Below are 17,828 nucleotides of genomic sequence, written 5' to 3'. Positions count from 1 at the left end.
ATTTTTTTTCATTTCATTTTTTTTTCATTTCATTTAAGTCAGAAGGAGGATTTAGTATTAAATACTAAATCCTAAAAATGGGTTAGGCTAAAATAATTTTATTAAAAATTATTAAATAAAATAGGCACACAAAATAATTTTAGGCTAAAATTAGATTTATTAAAAATTATTGATTAAATAATTCTGGATGCTTCACTAAAAATTAGAGCTATCCATCAATCGGTTCGGATCGGTATTGGGGCTTACCAAACCAAAACCAAAAAATTGGTATTTTTCGATTTCGGTATTTTTCGGTTTGGTAATTTTTGGGGAACTTCAGTTTTCGGTTCGATTTTAGTAATTTTTGTATCGGATACTTTCGGTTCATTTTCGATTTAATTCAGTATATCTTCGGTTCATTTTGAGTTTACTTCAGTATATATTCGGTTCATTTTTAGTTTAATTATAATAATACTAATTATTATATACCAATATAAATTAAAATTTAATCAAATATGATGCATAAAATATAATGTTTGATGAATATATATTTGCACGAGTAGTATTGGTAGTTTAGTATAGTACCAGTTTAATTGCAATAATATTAATATTAGTAATAATATATACTAGTATAATTAATTTAATAATATGTATTAGTACATATCCTATTAATTTAGTATATATATATACACCGATAAATATGAGTAGATATATATCAAAATATATATGAAAATATTACAAATAATATGAGGCAAATCTTAGCCAAAAGAATATTATTTTTCCTTCTTTTACAACATTACTATAGTACAAAAGAAAATTAACAGCAATAACGAGTAAACAATTCCTGTTATTCACTGTTATTCACTACACCACATATACCTCTTCACCTCCAAGCAGCTTGTCAACTAGAGAGGCAACCATTATCTGCAACTCAGGAAAATAAACCAATAAAAAGTTAAAAATGGAAAAAGAAACACAATAATTGTTCAAAGATTGTCAAGGTGCAAATTATAACTTAAAGATATGGTGTGTCTATGACACCACCCAGAGTAATTCATATACAGTTGGTTTTGATTGGTTCGAAACCACTGGATTTGTTCATTCCCGTAAAGTCTGAGGGACATAAACTGTGGAGGAAAGTTGGCCATCTTTGTAAAATCTATCAATTATCTGAGTATATTATACAAAATTCAGGAAATTTGTAATTCATAAACTCCGATGACAGATTCATATTCAACAGATTTATGTTGCCAACATTTTGGCTATAAAATTTTTGTTAATTTCAGGAACAAGATTGTAAATATGCTGACCAACTAGAAACAATTGAAATTTAGAACATACCTCCGCAAGCTGCATCAGATAATCACCGGATATTCTATTGATGTATGAAGACATGAAGGTTTATCTTGAACTTGTGTCTATTTCTCAACTTTAGGAAGTGCTTCCTCTATGGCTTGGATAAAAGTAGCAATCTTGTATGTGAAGAATCCCACCAACATTGGTATCAATTCCAGGTGCATAAACCCATATTGTGGAACAACAATCCTGCACCCATACTCAACACTAGTTAGTCACTGAAAAAGAGTCATAGCTACTGAATTTTTGTGTTCAGCCTTAACCACATAAGCATTATCCACAACCACTGTGAATCAACGTAATCTTGAAAATTTATTGATACCAATTTCACAGTATTAAAAGTGTAAAGAACTTCAAAGAAAGGAAAGGAGCGAAAGCATTGACATGCATTTAAAGAAATTTGCACAAACCATCTGTAGAAGTATCTTTCAAAGAAGATGAGTGCAGTTACATGCCAGAGCAGATATTTACCCATTCCACCTGTTAAAGATCATGACTAATACAACAGGAACCAATAGCATCGGTTAAATGACAATTCTTTTTTTTTTTTTTTTTTTTGGGGGGGGAGATGGGAATCATTCGTGCCTCTCCATAGCTGTTAACTGCAACTCTTGTACGGTTATACGGAAAAAAAGCAGCAAAAGAAATCCAGTACACTAATCTTGATGAGTGTAACCACTATATAATATCATTATTCTTCTTGAGCTTATGAGCCCCCACATTCTATTTCCTTTCAGACTAGCAGGAAAAATTAATGACAAACAGCTCTAAACTGAAACACCATTCATTTAAGCAATATTTTACTAATATGTAAAGACAATTCACTCAATCAGCAGGCAGTGGAAATTTTGAAATGAAGGTTGGCAGCTTACAAGCACGATTTGTAAATTGGAAGCTTAAAGAAAGCCTAAACCCAGGCTTGTGGCATTAGAAACATAAGGCATTAGTGGTGCTAGCAGGCATCCTCAGGTGAAGCTTCAATAAGTTGATTGCGAAATCAGGGAAATTAGCAAGTTGTTGTAATTTGTGTGAATTTTCTGAACATCTTGTTACATGTATTTAAAGAAGATAATCAAATTGCAAATTGAACTGCTCACCAATATACCATAAATTAAAAGGAACAATTAATGTACGAAACATGCAGCTGATGCATTTAGATCAGACAACACCAGTAGTCATTTATTACATACTTGAGAAGTCCTCTTGCTCCATCTGCCATGGAATGCACGCTACTACCCAGCATACGCATGTAAGCCACGGAACCCAGCAACCCAGCACCATAGCTGAATGTATAGGAGATAGATGAGCATCAATTTCATGAATAAATTATAATCTATAAAAATTTATATGAAACATCACCAGACATCCTGAGAGATTGCAATTGTCCAAATAGAATTAACAGGAACACTAAACATTAGCAGGGTTGGCTACTTGCTCATAAATGAAATAGTCAGGACATATTCTACTGGTTACATGCTCACAAATAAAACTGTCAGGAAATATTCTATTGGTCGAAAAAGAGAAGTTTTGGATTTTTTTTTGTACCTTACAAATGCTCAAAAGCTTAACTGTCATGGCTTATCCTAACGGTGAAATCATGAAAAGGAGTAACTTTTATTGCATCAGTATGCAATAAAATGAGCATGGGCAGTAAAGTAGCCTGCAAATAAATGTAACACTCTGAAGCCAAATGTACCATCTCAAATTGCATAGTGTATTCAACAAAATTTCTTCTTATTCTGTTCTCTTAGTAAAAATAAGTAAAAGTTTATTTTTAGCTTATTTAATAGTGATATGAAGCTTCATACAATCAGCTTATAAACTTTCTTAATATACATGTAGGACTGCCATAAGAACTTTTAGGATTAAAAATAAAAAAGATAAAAACAGAAAGCGTGTAGAAAGAAGATATTCTTAAGACATTTCCAATGCAGTTCGCTGGGAAGGATGGCAAAGTACAAAATGAACCAGACAACCCAGATGTTGGATGACAGGAACTAGTGGGAGTATATTGGTAATTTACAGTTGAAATTATTTAAAAAAAAAAGTTCCCTGAAATGTTCATACCTAGCCACAATTTCAGGGGAATATGAAACATAAGCTGAAACTAATCCAACACCACCTATACCCAGTGTAGGACTTGCAACCTCTTCTTTAACTATAATAGCAAAATCAAAAGGAAAATTATTATTTATTTCTTAAATTATAGAAAGGAGGATGAATATGGACAAAAACAAGATGATATAGTTGACAGGTACTGCAGAGAAGTACCTTAAAATACTGCTTCCTATACTGCTCGGCCACTACTTTTGGGTCCTCCCGAGAGCGCCTTCCCAAAACATCACTTCCTGCAGGTTAGCTCTAAGTGAGATGCACAAAACTAAGATGCATCCTTCCAAAGTAACATTTAGATTAATGTAACTGAAAGTTCTATTTTCCTTTTTCCTAAGAGCAAAACCCTTATTTGCCTCTAAAGCTTGAAAGCCTCTGGACAAGATCACCAAGTGGCTGGTTATCAAAGGGACTTCTAGTTACTGATGAAACATCTGACTTACACTGCCTCCTGTTGCAGCCTTAGTTGCTCTAGCCCACTTCTCTTGCTCACGCCGTGTTGATGCCGGTCTCCATTTGATAGCAGTAACCCGCTTGGTCAGACAGTCTCCTTAGAAGGCACTTCCTGTTTACAGTAAACCCGCTTGGTCACACAACAAAACCACAGAAACCATTCACAAAGAAAAAACCATATGACTCCATTCACCAAATCTCTCTTTGATTCCCAAGAAGAAACAAGGAAAGGAGCAATATAGAATGCACAATAATTTTTAAAAAATTAAAAGGCAAAGAAAATAAAAAAGGGGGCTTTATTTTCACATGAATTCTGAGTTTCTGATTGGTGTGTGGTGATGATCAAATGATCATGTGTAAGTCAATTTTCCATATCTGTGCTGTCTGATTCACAAAACACAAATATCTTGGTAAGAATCTGAAAGGGTAGAGTGATATGGTTAAGGCAAGAACTACTGGATACAAGGCAAGCAAAGTGGGAGCGTTGTGAACAGCAAAAGCTGTCTTGCAACGACGACGTTCTTAGTTGGCATAATTGCCTTGTCTTGACGGTTTATACCGTTAGAGTGGGGGCTTGAGTTCTTATGATTTAGAAGGGCCTGTTTTGGCAGAGAAAAGGCAGCCTAATCTCATTACCAAAATTCTGTTTTGGCAGAGCGCCTTCCCAAAACATCACTTCCTGCAGGTTAGCTCTAAGTGAGATGCACAAAACTAAGATGCATCCTTCCAAAGTAACATTTAGATTAATGTAACTGAAAGTTCTATTTTCCTTTTTCCTAAGAGCAAAACCCTTATTTGCCTCTAAAGCTTGAAAGCCTCTGGACAAGATCACCAAGTGGCTGGTTATCAAAGGGACTTCTAGTTACTGATGAAACATCTGACTTACACTGCCTCCTGTTGCAGCCTTAGTTGCTCTAGCCCACTTCTCTTGCTCACGCCGTGTTGATGCCGGTCTCCATTTGATAGCAGTAACCCGCTTGGTCAGACAGTCTCCTTAGAAGGCACTTCCTGTTTACAGTAAACCCGCTTGGTCACACAACAAAACCACAGAAACCATTCACAAAGAAAAAACCATATGACTCCATTGACCAAATCTCTCTTTTATTCCCAAGAAGAAACAAGGAAAGGAAGCATGAAATCTTCTGATGCTTTTTTTTTTTTTTTTGGCCAAGCCAACATAAAATTCAAACTCAGCCAAATGATCATGGAATCAAGACAGCGAATAATACAATGTTTATTTCTTTCCTTCCAGTTCTTCAACAACCAAACCGCATGTCCAAGTAAATATAAAAACGTGAAATTGACTAACAAACAAAAACCCATCAAATTGATTGCTAATCTAAATCACCATACATTTAACAATTCCAATATCATAGCAAAATCCACACCACACATTACTCTCCAACCATCTTTACAATCAAATTAACCAACCAACCACCAAAATTCGGATTTTCTTTTAGGATTAGAAGAAAAGTTACATGTAACCGGTCATTTTTAAAACCCCATAACATGTTGACTTTTCTAATTTTTTTCTCTTATCGATTAATTCTTTATTATAAGTCAATATGTGTCAAATTGTGATGGGTTTGTGAAAAGAAATGACTGCTTACTTGTAAGGAACGAAATATTATTAAAAGGTAGAAACAATTTTTAGAGTGGGCACTAATTTGCACTATTATGAGATTCATGACAATATTTTAGTGTTTGGAAACAAATATTGTAGATAATCTTCTCAACTCATTATGTTGCTAAAGTTTCTAGGGAGGATGTGCACCAAGGTGATAACTCGGGGCTTAGGAGGTTTACCCTTGGAGGGACTTACATGTCTCGGGGATACCCAAAGCTGGTATCCCTCTCTCTCTCTCTCATGACACCAGCCTGTCCCTATCATTGGGACAGGCAAACAAGTTATTTTCTTACCTTGGTGGTTTGTGAAGTAAGTCTCTTGACTCTTTCCTGTTGAGGCAGTACTTGTGGTTTATGTCAGTCTCATGAACGACAAGAATGCTTGGGTGGCGTGGGTGAAAGCGATTACTTGAAAGATAAGAAAGTTTTTGGACTCTTAAAATTCCAAGGACTTGCTCATGGAATTGGAAATCTTAGGATTTTTGCATATTCTAGAATTGGCATCAATGCTGATTGAAATTGGTACTTCTATTCATTGTTAACGTAATGGTACTCTTTGTATAGTTTGCCTTGCAGCCTGGTGGTGGCCGGTGGTTAGATTCTTTTGTTTGTTTAAATTAATTTGATTACCAAAACCAAAATATTGTTTTTTTTTTAAAAAAAGAACATAAACTTTTTTAAGGCCTGTTTGAGATTGTAGTTGGACAACCAAAAACTGTTGTAGATAACAATTATAGGTCACTCACAACAATTTTAATGTTTGATAATAAAAGCAAAAATTGTAGTGCTAGTTTTAAAAAGTAGTTATCCATATGCTATTCAAAATGGTTGTGAATGAAAGTTGTGGGCCTCATTAATAAAAATTTTCAGTTGGTCAATATACCCTCAATTTTTATTCAAATGACAAAGGGTTATCATTCATTTCAAGCACTTTCAGCATCGTGTCTATTTTAATAATTATACACAGACACGACAGTTTTATATTAAAATTTACCAAACACTTTTTGCACTCATTGCGCTTTTGGAAAGATAGTTTAACAAACACTCATCTGCTTTACTTTACAGCTGACTTTACTTAATTCACAGCTGTTTTTTCTCACAGTAATACAAACTAAGCCTTAATTAGACATAGTAATTTGTTTGGAACTAAAAAATATAGATTAATGCAATACTGAATGCCGAAAATGAGTTCAAGTACAGCAGAGTATACTACTATAGATACTACTAGTTCTTGAAGCACTGCACTACATTAATGAAAAGCCTAACATGAAAAGCCTACCAATTTATTAGAGTACCATTAGGGCACCAACTATTAGGGCACTCTAGCATTACCTTTCCATAGTTATAATTGCATTTAACATTCTACACCAATTTCCAGCCATATATACACCGCAAACTCAATAAACAACAAATTATATTTCTAAATAAGGCTAGCTTGGAATGATTTACAACAACCAAAAAACTAAACCCAACAAGAAACCAAAAAGCACACATCAACTAGATCATCATCAAGAACATTCATTTAAATCAATTAATCATTATTGATATCTATCTGTTGCGAACCCTCCTCTTCTTGGAAGCCACCCACTTGCCATGGAGCTAATCAAGAGAAACCTCAATCTCCCCTAGTAATTATTAAATATAATTTCTTTTAATTTTTCCAATATCTTAAATATATATATCTAAATAAGGAAGCATTACATATTAACTCAAATTTTTATTTGCATTGATAGTGTTTTATGCATGAAAGCCCTTACATTGATTTTTTTTTTTACGCTTATAGACACACAAACTTATATTGGGTTATCATAAGTTAAAGGAGTAAGTTTATTATGATCAACATATCATGTAAAAGTTATTGACATTTAAGGTGTTTTTTATTTGGAAGGAAATCACATTTAATGTATTGAAAAATATTGCACAATTGAGTGAACTTATATGCAAAAGTAATTAACAAGAAATCATTAAACTCTTTATTGTTTTAACTTATTTCAACTCATTCAACTCATTCTCTTTACTATTAAATAATGTTCATTTAATAGTTTTACTAGCCTTTCAACACACGCTTCCGCGTGCATCAAGTGGCTTTTCCTATTTCACATACTTGAAGTGGCTCTTATGCCTGTGAGATGAGTTAATTTTATATTGTGCATATGTTGTTATTTTCTTACATCAGACATTATCTTTTATAGAAAATTAAGATTAAATACTAAATATCAATAGTTTTTCAGTAAAGCAGAAAGACACCAATTTTTTTTAGTTTAGATACTAACCTAGAACAAGACATTTTGGATTAGGTCATAAATCAGTTTGCTATACAGTTGTGACTGTTTGAAATTCATAAAAATTCAAAGTTTATAAGAGTTTAGTGCTTTTGATTTAGGCTTGGGAGATGATCGAAGTACTATAGCCTATAGACTAAACATTAAAGTTTAAGCTTTTCAAACACTGAAAAAACAACAAATCAATAGAAAGTTAACAGTCACAGCTCAGTAAAACTATGTTTTTTAAAGTTGGTGCCTAAACTGAAATTTAGTATCTAAAATAAAATGACATAAATATTTTAATAGTTAAAATAAAATAACATTGAAATTTAATACCTAAAGTCAACGGATCTTATCATTTATTTAAGTTTTGGCCGGTTCAATTTGATGATTTTTTCTACAGCAAATATTCTGAGATTAATTTTTCAATGTGTCTTATTTAAAAATGAAACATATACTAATTGCGACTTATGTTTTGTATTAATTTCTATTTTTGTTGTTGTCAAGAAATACTTCATTTATGGATGATCGATTGACATCCGGAAGTAATACATGAGAGAGCCAACGTGGCCCTTCTTCCACCTCTATGTGTACTTGGGGAAACATATTTAAGCACCTTCTTCGCAAGAAGATATGCTGCCCAATTGCATACACATATAGATAATAGAATGAAAATTAAAACAATTAATAAATCAATTGCCTAAAATACCCTTATTAATAAACATTTTTTCAACCCCCTGCTCTTCCTCTGTATTTCCATTTTCTTGATCCCATAAACATGAAAGTACTCTATCCACTTAACAAAATTAAACATAGCCATGCACAAACTCATACTCGTAAATCAAATACAACGTGAGTAATCAGAGGATAGATGATTTAATCAAACAGGAAGACAGTTAGATATGAGGGGTGTTAAATGAACCATAGATTCAAACTTGGTTACATAGGAAACATACCCGTGAAGTTATTAATCCGTAGTTTTAAGTTCACTAAGTTTGGAGAAATTAAGGGCAGAGAGGTTGCCTTCCAAGTTGTTGTTTCCCAGATGTATTTCTAGAAGGCTTGTGCAATTCATCAAAGATGGGGGCAAAGAACCTTCTAGATTGTTGAAATGAAGGAACAAGAATTTTAACTTAAGAGAGCTTCCCAAAATGGAGAGGGAGCAAGCCACTCAATTGATTAGAGTAGAGGTCAAAGATTACGAGGTTGGTAAGGTTGACAACTCTATCATTAATGGCTCCGTAGATCGAATTAACAGGTAATGCAATTTCTAGCATGGCGGAAGAATGAAGACGACATTCCACCATGGAAATGATTGCTGGAAAAATCCACTGTCCGAATACGAGATGGTAAAGAAAACGGTAGTTCTCCAGAAAGAAGACTAGTGCTCAAATCAAGGGTCTCAATATGTTTTAAGGAAAAGAAGAATCCAATTTGATTGAGTGTACCATAAAGTGAATATATTCTGGGAGAGATTTAAGTATGTGAGATGGGTGAGATTTGAAAGTGAGAATGAGGAAAAAGTAGCTGCTTTGAGTTTGAGTCCCTTGGAGGGTAAGTACAAATGTGTGACCCAACCATCTTTATTTCAAGTGATGTCGTCCCAATTGCAGCAATTAAAGGAAGTCCAATTAAAGGAGGGAGAACACAGAGTAAGGGCCAAGGACAGAAGAAAACTGCGTTCGGTTTTGTTGCATATATGCATATGCATGAATATTTGTGGAAACAATGGAAGAGACTAAGATCATGATTATGAGAAAGAAGCCATGAGCCATTGGCTGATCTGCAGGCTGCAGTAGCATGTTTCTTTGTGGATGGGCCATGTTTGTGTTAGATGTAGATTGCTAATTAATCACAAGTTTCAAGATGCTTGATTATGTGGAAAGCGATTTCCAGTACAGAGAACAAAGCGAAGACCTGTCATTGGATCTATGGACCTGCTTATTTTAAAGTCTACTCTTACTAATTTACTATATGGGATATATATCAGCATCAGTCCAAGTTTCAAAGTTGTTTTCTTGTTAATGATTATTCTTAGAAAATTGGTAGATAGTGCTTGTACCACATGGACGGTATTTTTCATCACCAAGAGAGTGCTCATAGTACTAATTACACTACGAATTGTCACAAAATTAAAGGATATAGAGAGCAATTCACAATCTGTGAGGAAGTGATCAACAGCTAGATATTGTTTTTTTCACTGAGTTGCTACTAAAGAAAAGCATATATATGATGTTTCATACGTTGGGGTTGTTCCATTCCATATGTTTAACTTAGAAAAAGAAAAGTTCAGGAATTTTTCAAAATTTACGGATAATAGAATTTCAAAATTTAATTCATGGATAAAAGTAGGAATCAAGGTATATTCAGGAATAGATACTAAAACGAACCCATAGTTTTTCATTGAAACATAGTCTCAACTTAGTGGCCAAAACAGAAAAAATTAAAATAGTCTCAACTTTTATGCCTGCAGAGCAGCTCCTAAGTACTAATTTACAAATAGAGTAAGAAATCAAATTGTTGTGCTAACTCTGTCTACCAGATTAATTAACTTCACATGAAAAGCTTTTTTTTTTTTTGTTTAGGCGACAGAATTGATAGGTTTAGGCGACGGAATTGTTCGTTGCCTAAATATACTTTGAGAGAGGAACTACTAATTCGTCGCTCAAAGTATGTTTAGGTGACAGAATTGTTCAAAATTCGTCGCCTAAATATATTTTGGGAGAGGAACTACTAATTCGTCACCCATAGTATGTTTAGGCAACGAATTATTTCGTTGCCTAAGCTTAACTTTGGGCGACAAACCACATGTTCGTCTCCCAAAGTTCCCTTAGGAGACGAACTAAATTTGTCTCCCTAGGTAGCTTTGGGCGACGAAATTGAAAAGTTCATCGCCCAAACTCTTGAGCGTCATGGTTTGGGCGACCAAACACGCGACGAAATGCATTTCGTCGCCCAAAGTTTTGGGCGACGAAAATCAACTTTGAGAGAGGAACTAGGTTCGTCGCCCAAACTGTTTTTTCTTGTAGTGTATAAATAGAGCAGTAAGGATTCAAAAAAGATGTACCGTTGCAGCTCAAATTCAACATAGTGGCCTATGGTGGTGTTCTATCTCTTGAGTTGGGGGTTCAGAAACAGAACCCTCCATAAATTGCTTTCAATAAATCATTTTTCTCTCAAGATTCCCCCATAAATCTATTATCTCTCAAGAGATGGGGGGTTCTGATCTGAACCCTCCATAAATCAATTCTCTCTCAAGATGGGGATTCTGATCTAAACCCCCAAAATTAATTTTCCAAGCTGGTAGTTCTGTGCTAAACCCCCACAAAGGAATATATATATATATATATATATATATATATAAGCAGAAGTCAAGCATGGTTCGTATCTCCTCCATGTGACTTTGCATAATTGGATGCTTGGCTAAGTCATAAAAAGATTATGGCAATGGAATCCATTTAGGTCAGAGAGACCAAAGAAGAAATATGTTGTTTGTTTTTTCCATCTTTGACATATAAAAAAAAAGCGTCCAGCCATTCAAATGAGATTAATCAATTAATCCTACAAGTCACCAAGGAAGGCTATTGGAGTAGTTTTATTGTAGACGGCGGGGAGTGGAGTTCGCCAAGTCCAGGAAAGGCCATCAAAGTCAACTTATAGGACAACCCCAAATTTCATGGGCTCACCGCATGGTTAATAAATACAAGGGCAGTGGTCAAAACTAAGCCTTCAAGCCCGTAAATTTAATGGGTTTTTGTTCAAACTTTGAGAACCCATTAATAATTTAAATTTGCCAATTAACAAATAATTCGTACAAAATAAACAAACTTCTTTCCTAAATTCATTCGCTCATTAAAAAACATAAAATGTGTCAATTAATAAATAATTAATAAAAAATAATTAGTGGGCACATTGCTTCCATCCCAAAACTCAAATACAACTCTCAAATAATACAAAACCATCTCTTTCAATTGGTACAAAACCAATTTTCTCAAATGGTACAAAATCATCTCCCTAAAATTGGTACACGATCTCAAATCCAAATCCTAAATTCAACTTCAAAGTGGCACAAAGCCAACCAAGTCAAATTCTTTTATGAACTACGTTTGGTTTGATTCCTCTAAGAATATGTACGCAACCTATATTTAAATTTAAGTACAACCGACTCTAAATCAAATCCGTCCAAATTCTCCAGAAATTAGTTATACACACGAAAGTCCCTGAAATGATTTCTCAAATCCAATCTAAGGGCTCTAAACCCTACCCAAATTACTCAAATCATTTACCTATTTAATTTCTAAAAAGCTTAGAACAACATGTGGTTTGATCCTGCAATGGGTAAGTAGGCAACCTAAAATATGGGTGCAATCGCAATCGAAAATAAATTCCATTTCAATGAGTCTTTTATCTATTGGAAATCCAAACACTTATAGAATGATCTGTTGGTTTCATTGCAATTGGGATTAAATGGTATTCCTTTGAGCCAAGGGATTGTAAGTAAGAGATGTATTCCATCTTGAATGAGTCGTACTCTAAATAATAAAACTCTATTTCCTAAATGAGTAGAGTGAAATTATGTTGGGTAACAATATAATTATTAATATATATTTATCAAATTTTTTGTTCAACACATAAGATATAAAGTAGGTGCAATCTAGCTTCTAAATAGAGTCAATCTTGGGTTTTTGTTGTAGGAGTAGTGGAGAAGGACTAGAGAGCACTGATTCTAAGCGCCATTTTGAGAGTCGACTCACCTCCCCCTCATCCCACTCGCCTCTCCCTCTCTCTCACCTGCCTCCAACCTTCATCACACTTGCCTCTCTCCATCTCCCTCCCTTCCCTCCATTCTCTCTCATTTGTGTTCTCTTTTTGTATTTGAGCTTTCCTTCACCCCTTTGTGGTGATCTTTCATCCTCTTGTGGTGATCCTTCACCTTATTGTGGTGATTGTTTGAGCTATACGCTCAGATATAGAGGTATTGCATCCTCTTTTTTCTTTGTGCTTCTCTCATTTTATTTTCTCCCGTCTTCTCATAGTTCCTACTCTATTCCCCCTTTGTTTTTGCCTTTGTTCCCTTATCCAAGCCCACCCAGATCTCAAGCCCTTGTTGGAATCAGTTGTGGTTTCCTCACTTGGAGTTGGTGGACCATTGTAGCATTTGTAACTACCACCTTAAAGCGATGTTTCACTCCTCAATCGGATTATGTGCAGGTGGAAACACCTCCATTTTTCTCAATTCCTTTATGTAGTACTTCGGTTCTCTTGTCTCTCTTTGGTGGTTGCGGGTCTTGCTTGGTTTGTTGTGTTTCAATGATGGAGATGGTTGATGTTTTTGGATTAGGGCTGTGCTTAGATGGTGGAACTTGCTTCTCTTTCAGGATTTGTGTTTGGCTAGGGTTCATGCAAATGTTCTTGGGAACTTTATGTTTTGATCTTTTTGATCTTTGTACTTTTTCTGTGTGGTGTTTGCTGGGCTTATGCCTCTTGGGCCTTCATGATTGTAATATGAGTGAGGTTATGCAGACCACCCTCAGTTGCTGAGTTGACCACCCTAACATATCTTACACAACTTTTTTCCTATTTTACCATTTATTGCAAAAACATGATAAAATCACCCAGATCCATTCGGTGGTTATCAATCGAAACATCCACAAATGTTCGGCAGACAAGTGTCGAATAAATATAAACATTTCGACAAATAACTGTCGAATGCCTTTTTCATTTCCATTAGGTGGTTATCCACCGAATAATCTACCAATGTTCAGCAGATAACTGTCGAATAACCACAAATATTTCGGTAGATAACTGTCGAATAACCGAACGAACAAAATAGAAATTTTTGTTTTAAAGGTAAAATTGAAATTTTGAAATAGGGTGGTCAACTCAACAGTTTAGGGTGGTCGGAAAAGCACCCCTATTGTAATATTTTGCCTTTTGGGCTTCTTTAATGAAATGTTACTTTCTGACCAAAAAAAAAAAAAGAAAAAAGAAATAGAGTCAATCTTGTATATTGTCTAAAATTTGAAATGTATCTCAGCTAAAAAGTGAAGAGACACACTTATTTAAAATCAATTGGTAAAGACCCTATATTTTGTTATGCAAGTTGAGATTTTTACTTTCAACACCAAGACAGTAACAAATGATTGAAAAACCTCATTAATATTGATGTCAGCTTTGTTCTTAGCTAGTCTCGTTTGTTTTGGGCCATGTTTATGTAATATTTAGATTGCTGATCATAATTAGTTTGTATATATATTGGAACAATTAAATTAAAGAGTTAGAAGCAAAGTCAAAAGAAAAAGATTTTATATTTTTTTTCTTTTTTGACTTGATATGATGCTTAACACCAATTTTCCAAACCCCTCAAAACGTTATTGCTAGCTAGCTTAATACAACTTTTCCAAACCCTTCAATACGTTGAAGAGTTAAAAGCAAAGTCAAAAGAAAAAGATTTTATATTTTTTTTCTTTTTTGACTTGATATGATGCTTAACACAAATTTGCCAAACCCCTCAAAACGTTAATGCTAACTTAATACAACTTTTCCAAACCTTTCAATACGTTGAAGAGTTAGAAGCAAAGTCAAAAGAAAAAGATTATAAAATTCTTTTTCTTTTTTGACTTGATATGATGCTTAACACAAATTTTCCAAACCCCTCAAAACGTTAATGCTAGCTTAATACAACTTTTCTAAACCCCACAATACGTTGAAGAGTTAGAAGCAAAGTCAAAAGAAAAAGAAAAACATTTTATATTTTTTTTCTTTTTTGACTTGATATGATGCTTAACACAAATTTTCCAAACCCCTTAAAACGCACGTTAATGCTAGCTTAATACAACTTTTCCAAATCCCTCAATATGTTGAAATCTTTCCAATTAATATAGAGACCAAAGCGAAGACTTGTTGATTATTAGATCTGAAGAGGAGGGCCTCCATGCCAGTTTTATATTATGTTTTAACTATGAGATTTTGTCTTCATTTTAGGAGGGTATGAGGTAACCTGTTGCAGATAGGGTCAAAAACTAGGCGAATCGAGGAAGTAGAGTCAAGTGCTTCTTGCAGTGCTCAGCTGTTATAAAAATGACATTAAGTACTCGATACCATTGCCCAGTGCTAGGGGCATAATATCTGGTTTTCAATAATTTACTATACTTTCAATATACCATTTTACCTTAATCAAAAAAAGAAAGAAAAAAAAATATATATATATATATATCATTTTACCATAGAAATAGTGCTACTATTCCCACTCATATCCTATTTCTCCACCCACTTTATATTCCCATTCACATCAAATTTTAAGAAATAATAATCTTCTTTTTTCACCCCCTAATACCATAAAATACCCTTATTAATAAACATTTTTTCCACCTCTTCTCTTTCTCTGTATTTTCTTTTTTTCCCATAAACATTAAACTCTATCCACTTAACAACATTTAAACCCATGCACAAACTCATACTCCTAAATCAAATACAACGTGAGTGAGAGGATAGTTGATTTATTCAAACTTGTTTACATGCCCAAGAAATTTTAGGCTGCAGTACTGAGATTGTGAATAAGAGAACAAAGAAAACAAAACTATTGAGAAACAAGAAGATTTGATAATATGAAATGAGAGAAGATCTCTGTAAAACTCAGATATTAGTAAAACTAAATAACTAAAGCTTAAGAAATCAGGAAAAAAAAAAACATTCATTCATATGATCAATTGTTCATCATCAGATTGCTGCGGTGAACCTTTTCTTGTTTGAAGCCACCCAATTCTCATGCCTCCAATCAAGATGAACCATCAACCTCTCGACAGGGTAAGTAATCTCATCCCCAGTGATCTCAAATAAAACAAAGTAACTCGACCCTCTCTTCCCAGTAACACTTACGACCCACCACTCGTCATTGTCAAAAGCGTCAGCCAGGTCCAGATAACATTAACCCAATGCCCGAATCTAGTCGGGTGGGAAAGGTCACCCACTTGCCACGGAGTCAAGCAAGAGGAACCCTCAACCTCCCCTAGCTAGTAGTAACATTAACTGTAATTTCTTTTAATTTTTTCCAATATCATAAATATATATATCTAAAAAATGAATCATTACATATCAACTTATTTTTTTATTTGCACTGATAGTGTTTTATGAAAGCTCTTACATTGATTGTTCTTACGCTTATAGACACACAAACTTATATTTGGTTATCATAAGTTAGAGGAGTAAGTTTATTAAGAGCAACTTATCATGTAAAAGTTATTGATGATCACATTTAAGGTGTTTTTTACTTAGAAGGAAATCACATTTAAAGTATTGAAAATATTGCAAAATTTAGTGAACTTATAGGCAAAAGTAATTAACAAGACATCATTAAACTCTTTATTGTTTTAACTTATTTCAACTCATTTAACTTATTTTCTTTCACTATTAAATAATACTCATTTAATAGTTTTACTAGCCTCTCAACACACGCTTCTGCGTGCATCAAGTGGCTCTCCCTATTTCACATATTTGAAGTGGCTCTTACGCGTGTGAGATGACTTAATTTTCTATTGTGCATACGTTATTATTTTCTTACAGGCTACAACAGACATTATCATTTATTTAAGTTTTGGCCGGGTTCAATCTAATGATTTTTTCTACGGCAAATATTGTGAGATTAATTTATCAACGTGTCTTATTTAAAAATGAAACTTATACTAATTGCGACTTATGTTTTGTATTAATTTTGTATTAAATTTTTTTTTTTTTTGTCAAGAAATACTTCATTTATGGATGAACGATATATATTGACATACGGAAGTAATACATGAGAGAGCCAACGCGACCCTTCCTCCACCTCTATGTGTACTTGGGGAAACATAAGCACCTTCTTCGCAAGAAGATATGCTGCCCAGGCCAATTGCATACATATATAGATAATAGAATGAAAATTACAACAATTAATATGTAGTCTAGATTCGTGAATTGGGGTTGGCCTGGTTGGTCGAGGTCAAAAGTTCTTTTCCTACACATTTGGGTTCGAACCCTCCCCTTAATCTGATTCAGATGCGAACATTCGCACCGTACGAACGTCGCACACCGACTCATCGTTCGGCACCGATGAAAATTACAACAATTAATATATAGTCTAGCTTCCTCTAAAATATATAGCTCCTTCAGCCTGCCAAAATTTCAGTGGCCGTAGGAGAGAAAGAAACCAACTAGTACGTCCTTGTGAAGCAGCAGCCATAAGTAGACCATTACTATCCCAATTCCATGGATCTAATTTTCTATGTATTGTTATTTAAAAAAGATAGAGTTCAATCCACCATTAAAAAACAAAAACAAAACAAAACAAAAACAAACACCATCCTCTTTTCCCACCACCCATTATCCCTAAAACACCCCTAATATATAAATTGAAACTTTAAGCACTATTCTCACCTTTCAATTTGATCATCACACCCTTCTCTTCCTTCATTTTTTCTTTCTCTCATAAATCCTAACTCTATTCACTCATAAAAACTTTAAATTCATCTTACAAACTCATACTTTTCTTAATCACAAGGTATGATCATTTTATATTTTAAATTTGTTTTTAGTTTGGGAGCCGGTGAATTTGATCATAAATTTCATTCACTACAAAAAATATGAGTAAAGCACACCCTCATTGGTGGCATAGAATAGGGTGACAATTAAGCAATAGGGACTGAAGTGTCTCGATTTTAACAAAAATGGGTGTCAATTGGGTAATAGGGACTGAAGTTCCCAATTGACACCCCATTTTGTGCCACTAATGAGGGGTGTGCTTTGCTCACATTTCTTGTAGTGATTCTTTCTCCACATATTTTTAGCGGAAGTGGGGAGGGGGTGAATCGCAAATTTCATTCACTTTCCACTTCTTTAAGAGGTGGGCATATATACTATTGTCATATTGTGAGACTTTGTTTCATATAGGGAGTTTAGATGGGTGGATAGAGTAGGATGAATTCATTTGTTTCTTTTTAAGTAGGTCTTTAAAGGTCATTTTATAAAAGGCTGAACTTGTCGTTAAATTTTTTATTATAATATGGG

General features: G+C 34.1%; 1 long non-coding RNA gene across 1 annotated transcript; it reads right to left on the bottom strand.

Moving 5' to 3' along the window:
* Positions 1-697: 697 nt before the first annotated feature.
* Positions 698-4,122, bottom strand: LOC147286752 (uncharacterized). The gene is made up of 6 exons (XR_015121772.1): positions 3,891-4,122; positions 3,607-3,683; positions 3,403-3,493; positions 2,526-2,618; positions 1,321-1,524; positions 698-903 (listed from the first exon to the last, which is right to left on the bottom strand). It is a non-coding gene; the product is annotated as an uncharacterized LOC147286752 (long non-coding RNA).
* Between the last annotated feature and the right edge of the window lie 13,706 nt (positions 4,123-17,828).

This window comes from Dryas octopetala, chromosome 4, assembly GCF_963921425.1.
Source record: "Dryas octopetala chromosome 4, drDryOcto1.1, whole genome shotgun sequence".
Lineage (NCBI taxonomy): Eukaryota > Viridiplantae > Streptophyta > Magnoliopsida > Rosales > Rosaceae > Dryas > Dryas octopetala.
This window is presented reverse-complemented; position numbering and strand designations above follow the sequence as displayed.